At 48.6% G+C, this 5,715-nt stretch overlaps 1 non-coding gene across 1 annotated transcript; it reads right to left on the bottom strand.

Annotated features, from left to right (window-relative positions):
- Positions 1–828: 828 nt before the first annotated feature.
- Positions 829–901, bottom strand: Trnat-ggu (transfer RNA threonine (anticodon GGU)). Its single transcript has one exon. It is a non-coding gene; the product is annotated as a tRNA-Thr (tRNA).
- Between the last annotated feature and the right edge of the window lie 4,814 nt (positions 902–5,715).

The following is a 5,715-nucleotide window of genomic DNA, read 5'->3' as shown; positions in this document are numbered from 1 at the left end:
TCACCAGTTCTGAGCTTTTTGGCGTCATATGTTTTGCCGATGATACCTTCAAGGTATTTAGAAACACGAAATACAGATTGTGAGCAAACCGGCTTCGATTTGTCCACAGATTCAATGGTCAAAAAACGAGGGTAGTTATCTGGCTTTGGGAGTGAGATAGAAGACAAAGAAGGAAAAGATACTTCGGTGCGGCCCCTTTTCGGGGGCCGATCACGTCTGGGGGGGGGGGGGGTTTGAAAATGCCATATAGCATAGTATAAAAGCAGGGAGACGGGGGTACTTTCTTCTTTGACCTTACCCTGGTAGCCAAAGAGGTCCCGGAGCTCCCTGCCTGGTAAACAGACAGGGAGCCCATCCGCCGGAGCTGGACCTGGTCTCCGACGGCCACCGTTCGTGGTTTTTAACCCTCCACCTATAAACACATCGCCACGGTTGAATCCAGCTTATGTTTGGGGGCTCGGGGTCCGCGGTATCGCCAGTACCGTCACCAAGATTGCTCAAGGTGCCCCGTGCGGGGAAGAAAGACATCGAGTCCCAGGAAACCGCACCTTTAGTCATATCAGAACCGAACCCGTCCTCAGACGTCCGATCTCCTCGAGGCCCAGGGACGCACTGCCCAGTCCCTCGTCTCGTTCCAGCGCGCAGTTCCCACAATAATATATATATATATATATATATATATATATATATATATATATATATATATATATATATATATATATAAGACAGAAATAAGAATTGGCAGTCAAGAAGACCTCGGAAAGCAAAGGGGAGGATGTAGTAGCTCAAGATAAAGAATTTGGAAAATAAGAAAGTGGAGAAAAAATGCCCGCCAGGTGGGATTCGAACCCACGACCTCCAGAATACCGGTCTGGTGCAATAACCACTACGCTACCGGCGGGGCTACTTTAGCCTCTACTTTCTGGGGTATTTATTCAGGTGTTTTTGTTTCCTGCGCTTGGGGGATATAGCCGGCGCTACTCGGACTACTCGGGGTGAAGGGGACCTTCTTTTTGACCCCCGGGCCGTGACTCGAGCGTCTACGACATGTCGAGAGTGGTCAACCAGCGTTTAACCCCCTTAAGCTCCCTATGGCACCAAGACTGCCCGAACCGAGGCCCTCGCTGTGCATGTAGCGAATCAGAATAGGAAATGAGGGGCTCGTTGAAAATAAGACAGAAATAAGAATTGGCAGTCAAGAAGACCTCGGAAAGTAAAGGGGAGGATGTAGTAGCTCAAGATAAAGAATTTGGAAAATAAGAAAGTGAAGAAAAATATGGAGTGAACTTCGCCTTCAGAGACAGAACCTACCTTCCTCCTACCCTGACCTTTCCAGAGAATAACAAACTGCCCTAGGGCTCATACAATCCGGCTAATTCCCACACCCTACGCGTCTCGCCATGACGCTAAATGGAAATTTTGCTCAGCAGTAGAAACACTCCGCCACGTAATCGGGGTGTGCGACTTTAGTCTTGAGCACCCTCCGCTCTTTCAGTCAACTGCCCAAACAAGATCAATGTAGATGCTGTTGTCCAGCCCCTCTCTGCCTACCCAGCTTCAGCTGGTGGACAGAGCACAAGCGGACTGCATATGGGCAACAGTGAACAAGCAATTACTCCCTTGGTCCACACTGTGGTCCGTTGAGAAATATGAATGCAAGTACAGTTGATGCCGGATATATTGAACTCCAAGGCGATCGCAAATAAGTTCGAAATATTAATAATTAGATATATAAATTTTTGCTTTCGCATAGAATTTCCAAGGGGATTTTGGACTGTTCAATATATGCAATAATTCAATATATCTGGGTTCGATACATCCGGGTTCGACTCTCCTACTACTCCTCCTCCTCCACCTACTCCCCCGTCTCTGCCACCAATCTCGTTGCATCTGTCCGCGGTGGCAAAGACGGAGAAGTGAGATCTTCTAACACCGGGTTTGAGCTTCCTTTAATTTTATCAAAATAGAGTTTCGACTCATGCGCTACACCAATACAACTCAACCAACCACCGTTCATGCATCATGCATTAATTTAACCTTATCAAGAATCTCTTTCAAGTAATAGAGGGTGTGGTTCAGTGCATTTCAGTTCTCTCTGGTTTCACTATTGGTAGAGGGACAAGAGTGAATTTAAGTGACGTCGGATTGGGGCCGTAACCGTTGTGGGTGCCGTACACAGCTTTTCTTTCCAACCACATGCGCAGGGTGGATTGGCGCACATTTTTTTCATCTGACGTTTGTTTCATTACAAACACTTCTGGCCTCTTTGAATGCGCGTCAATCACAACTAGTACCATAGTACCTATGAAAGGTCCTGCAAAGTCTACATGAACACGCTCCCAAGGTCGGGTAGGCCAGGCCCATGGGTGCAGTGGAGAGGCGCAGGGCAAGTTACGTTGGGACTGACAAGATTGGCATGCACTAACTTTCCGTTCCACTAACTTTCAATGGTGGGCATCCATACGTACTTCTCGCCACCTCCTTGTTTCTGACTATACCTAGGTGTCCTTGATGAAGTTCTTCGAGCATGAAGGACTGTTAGCGCTTAGGGATGATCACACGGGTAAGCACGAGGCATTACTGCTGCAAAGACAACTCACACCGTCTGTGGGAAAATGGTTTCAGTTCGTCGCTTGGAGCGCGATCCGGCCAACCACTCAGCACATAATGCAACACATTCTTAAACACAGGGTCACGGAAAGTCTCACGTGCCATGTCCCGACTGTTCACAGGCAATGTACTGAAACGCAAAACGTAAAACATCTCTTCTAAAGGCTCTTCGCTGTGATCAGGAAGTGGGAGGTGTGACAAACAGTCGCAATTTGCATTCTCCGCCGATGACTTGAGCTTCAGCGTATACGTGTAAGCAGACAGAAACCTCGCTGCAGCAATCGTTGGAGTGCCTGTCTTCGGGCCCAAGATTGTGTGCAAAGGTTTGTGGTCCGTAACGAGGAAGAAGGCGCGTTCATACAGGTAGTAGTGATACTTCACTCCAAAAACTAAGGCAAGCGATTCCTTCACTATCTGGCTGTAGCCAGATTCTGCCTGAGAGAGCATACGTGATGCGTAGGCAATAGGACGACACTGACCTTTGGCATCCACACGTGACAACAGCGCACCGATCCCATACGCCGAGGCGTCGCACGATAGTTGCAGTGGAGCGTTTGTGTCATATTTCGTCAGCACTGGAGGCGCCGACAAGAAGCCCTTCACTTACCGGTAGGCTGACTTGCACTGGTCGCTGCATGACCAGAGAATGTCGTTTCGCAAAAGGCTATTGAGGGGTGAGACAACACTGGAAAGGTTGGGCACGAACTTTCCATAATAATTCACGAGACCCAAAAGTGACCGCAACTGATGGTTATCAGTTGGTCATGGCGCCTTCACTATAGCCTTGTTTTTATCATCTGCTGGTTGCACTCCCTCGGCGCTTACAATGTGGCCCAAATACTGCAGCTCATCATTGAAGAACTCGCGCTTGGCCGGTTTCACTTTCAGCCCTTTTTTCAGACAAGCGCTGCAGCACGGATTGCAAGTTGCGCATGTGTTCTTCGTCCATTTTTGCCGTTGCCATGATGTCGCCAATGTAGCACGTCACTCCATTAAAGCCTTTAGGTATGTTATCCATAGTTCTTTGAAAAATTGCCAGACCCGAAGCAATTCCAAAAGGGAGGCGATTTACTGCATACAATCCTTGATAGTTATTCAGTGTGAGATACCCTTTTGAAGACTCATCCAAATCTTACTGTTGGTACGCTCGGTTCAAGTCAAACTTCAAAAACGTCTTGCCTCCTGCCAGGACTGCGAACAATTCGTCGGCAATGGCAAGAGGATAGTGTTCAGTGTCCAAGATTGGATTTACGGTCATTTTATAGTGACCGCATAGCGTGATGGACCCACCACTCTCTATAACTGGTACAACAGGCTTCGCGTGCTTGCTACTGGTGACAGGCGAAGGTATACCCAGTCCAGTCAGCTTCCCAATTTCTTCTTCAACTGAAGGTTAGAGCGCAAAAGGTACTGGTCTCGCCTTCATAAATCTAGGCTCCTGATTATCCTTTAAATGAAATTGTGCCTTCTAACCTTGATTTGTTCCCAGCTCGTCACTGAACCGTTGCCTGTACTTCTGGAGAAGTGCCTCGAGTTCTGCGGGCTGCTTTTGTGAGCCTTGCGACGCCGTCTTGATGGCATGCAGCTCCTTGAGGCTTGACCAGTCGAGCTGGATGTGCTGTAGCCCCTCTCGTCGGAAAAGTGGTGGGCCTCTCCGCTTTACAACGTAGAGAGGAAGAACATGTCGCTTGTGGCTGTATTCCACTGTGACGTTTACCACTCCGGCCGGCGTGATGAGCTCTCCTGTATATGTGCGCAGCCGAAGAGTAGTGCCCTTGAGGCGCATGCCAGGGAAAAGGCGATTGAAAAGATTTCCTGGAATAATGGACAGTGCAGCTCCTGTATCCAGTTCCATCTGCAAAGGAACACCTTGCGCAGTCAGTGTTACCATTATAAGTGTTGTCTGTGCAGAAGTTGTCACGTCGTTCATAGACAGCTTCATGTTCGCTTTTAAAGCCCTAACCTGGAACCCTTGCTTACTTTTTCCAAACTTTGCCTTGCAGGCTCGTTGAATATGCCCTTTTTGATGGCACTTAAAGCATGTTGCTTTACTATGTGGGCATTGCCGTGCTGCGTGTTTCGGTGACCCACACCGATAACAATTTCCTGTTTGCAACACTTTCGGTCGCGAGCTTTGCACTTAGTGCAGTTCCGCCTCTTCCTCGGGCTGTGCGTGTGTTTCCGTTGCATTCTTTAATGCCGCCTCTAAAGACAAAGCGCGCTCGACGGCTTTCTGGAAGGTCAAATGCTTATCTTCCGTGAAAAGATGCCTCTGAATATCGACGCGCTGAAGGCCGCATACAAAGCCGTCACGCAAAGCTTCGTCGAGAAAGATTCCGAACTCGCACGTTTGGGCTTTCGCCTTTTCTCCGCCACATAAGCTGATATCACTTCGCCTTCTTTCTGCGTTCTGCGGTGAAATTTCGTTCAGCAATTACAAATGGCTTGGGAAAAAGTTCATTCGGAACTAGTTCAAGAAGGGCGTCAGACGATTTTGTTCACGGCTTATCAGGGGCGGTCAAAGATTTCAGTAGTGCGTATGTCTTCGGGCCGATTAGGCTTACGAAAGCGTCAACTCGCAAATCTTCGTGCCCCTTTAACGCGTAACTACAGGGGGAATTAAATGAAATGCGAATAACGCAGTACACAGCCTTCGACGCATGCCGCACCGTCTGCCTGCACTGTCAGTAAACTGCGCGCATGCGTAGTTCTTTAAGAGAGTTTGAGAGTGTGGCCTACTGTTAGGCTAAATGCTTGATAAAGAAGCGACGCCGGTAATTTATTTTGACGAGCATTTCTATGCTCTGTCGCCACTGAGCATCCTGTTATCTACTAAATTCGGGAGCCAAGCGCGCAGCAGGCTGATTGCACCTAGCACGATGCCGTTCAATGATCATCCCGCTCAGTGGCGACGTAGCGTGAAAAGGCGCCTCAAAATAAACGACCGGGGTCGCTTCTTGATCAAGCATTTCCCATAAATGTAGGCCAAAATCTCACCCGCTCTCGAAGAAGTGCGCATGCGCGCAGTTTACTGAATTTGCAGCCAGACGGTGCAGCATGCGTCGGAGGGTGTGCGCTCCGTTGTTCGTATTTCTTTTAATCCCC

The sequence above is a fragment of the Haemaphysalis longicornis genome, unplaced genomic scaffold (assembly GCF_048455015.1).
Source record: "Haemaphysalis longicornis isolate Haplotype H1 unplaced genomic scaffold, Haemaphysalis longicornis Haplotype H1 scaffold_25, whole genome shotgun sequence".
NCBI lineage: Eukaryota > Metazoa > Arthropoda > Arachnida > Ixodida > Ixodidae > Haemaphysalis > Haemaphysalis longicornis.
Note: the sequence above shows the minus strand (reverse complement) of the source record. Positions and strands in the feature narration are given on the sequence as shown.